The sequence below is a fragment of the Etheostoma spectabile genome, chromosome 5 (assembly GCF_008692095.1).
Source record: "Etheostoma spectabile isolate EspeVRDwgs_2016 chromosome 5, UIUC_Espe_1.0, whole genome shotgun sequence".
Classification (NCBI taxonomy): domain Eukaryota; kingdom Metazoa; phylum Chordata; class Actinopteri; order Perciformes; family Percidae; genus Etheostoma; species Etheostoma spectabile.
Window position 1 is genome coordinate 21400911 of NC_045737.1, and position 2223 is coordinate 21403133.

Genomic DNA, 2223 nt, shown 5'->3' on the forward strand with positions numbered 1-2223 from the left:
CACTGTTTGAATGTAATTCTGTAAAATTGGGACCATTTGTATTCATTTCTCTTTTTCTTTCTCCCCCCTCCACCTCCTTTTCCAGCAATCCGTGTTGAGTGATTATAGCGGAGCTGGACCTGTAAAGGCCAGTCCAATTATTGTGTTTAAACAGCACTGCTTTCTAGCATTGTGCTCTTCAGAGACAAGGCTCTTTTCAATTTCCAGCCTGTATTATACAAATACATGGCAGCTTTGTCTGTTCAGCTCAGATAGAAAATTCTAAATTAATATTCACACAGGCCCGTTACATATCGCTTCTTCTGGTGACCACCCAAGATATTTTTCTAGGTGATTTAGTTTTTTTTTTTTCCTCCTTCTCAATCACGATTCATCAGAGTGAAACGAATGACACTTGTAAGGATATCAGCATCTGTTCACATTACAGTGAAGTCACTCCAACACATACAAAACAGTAAAGCAAGACCCACCCAGGTGAGCATTTTAAACACAGGATTTTTGTGGCTACTGACGGCAACTCTTCAGCCTCCGTGTCTCTGGGGTGGGCTGACAAGACGGGCCCCCTGGCAACGGGATGTACGTGTGTCCATTGAGCCCCAGGTAATGAGTCCCTGGGAGGTTGGTTGTAGCTAGGTGCAGTATTAGTTGTTTTACTCATCCACAGCCTGGAGTCAGGATCAGAGCAGTGATGGGGAATAGCGCAACTGAAAAGCTCACTGGCTGATGCTTTTCTCACTTATTGAAAGATTTTAAGTCAATAACTGACACACAGATACACACTTGATTCGAGCGGGTACTCAGAGCTTTATATCACCCTACAGCAACAGATAGTAATCGAGCGCCTTAATCTGTTGTGCACATTAACCTCTGCTCTCTCTCTGGCTTAACCTTTAGCAATCCCTGCCTGATTAATTTTCACCATCACATCATTTGAAAAAAAAAAAAAACAATTGCTCAATGTAAAGTACCCACCCCTTCACATCTGCAGTGATTAACTAAACCAAAATAATTATAAAGGAAAAGATATTTTCTCATTTTCCTATATGTCTATCTGTGGAGATATATATACTGCCCACATTTTGAGATATGGGTGTGAGTAATATGTTGCCCCCCCCATACAATGGAGGTGAATGGAATTTAATTTGTACTGCTCACAGTGCTGAAAACTGGCATTTGAAAATATTGATCTTCCAGAAACATCATGAACAGCGTTAGCTGAAGAACTACTTAGGGATAATGTATTGATTTTGCTTAGAGCTCTGTGGATGGCATTTTCTGTCGATCCACCATTCTGGTCCAGACAACTGTTGGATGGAATGCCATGAAATTTTGAACAGACATTCATGGTCCCCAAAAGATAAATCCAGATCATGTCCTCTGACTTTTAATCCAGCGCTATTATCTTTTGCACAACACTTTGTATTATGACCAAGTGTCTACATAACTGATACTCCCACCAGACTGTTCTTTGTGTTTAGTGCTTATTTGCAAATGTTTGCTTGCTCAACTAAAAAAGGGAACATGGTAAACATTATGACTGCTGAATATCAGCATTTGAGCATCATCATTATAAGCATGTTAGCTTGCTGACATTAGTATTTACCTCAAAACACTGTTGTAAATAAGTCCCATCACACAGGGATCAATTGTTACCAGTGTTCAGCTTTGTAGTTTCCTGTGAACCTCAAAACCGACTGAGACTGTCTAAACCCAGGTTTGCAATGCTAGGTCCGATTAGAGTTTTGCAGAAATGCTACACTGTGCCCAGGCCTGCACGATTCGGGGGAAAATATGAATCACGTTTTTTTTAGCTTAGAATCAATAACCCGATTCTCTGCCACGATTTTTTTATCGCAAGGTGTAATGTTTATTGCGCACATGAACCATGACAAAACATGAAGTTATTTAAAAAAAAAAAAATTGTGAACAGGGTGAATCGAGATCACAATTTTATAACGATTGATCGTGCAGGCCTCACTGCGCCCCTCTGTTCCTAGAGCAATACCAGCAATTGTTGCTGTTCTTGTAAACCTCATAATATGGTTGAATTGACTGGTAAAATGATTAATGGTCGTATTTGCACCGCTGGCACAATACGCAGTATACTGATCACATTTAGAACATATTTTGCTGCCAGTCTGACCACTGACTGAAGTGTGAGAGATGATTGTTCTTCCATATGTGGGTGGGTGGGTGGGTGGGTATGTGTGTGTGGGTATAAGC

General features: G+C 40.6%; 1 protein-coding gene across 1 annotated transcript in view; it reads left to right on the forward strand.

The window, feature by feature from the left end:
• msh3 (mutS homolog 3 (E. coli)) overlaps positions 1-2223 on the forward strand; it is a 42003-nt gene that overhangs the window by 5269 nt on the left and 34511 nt on the right.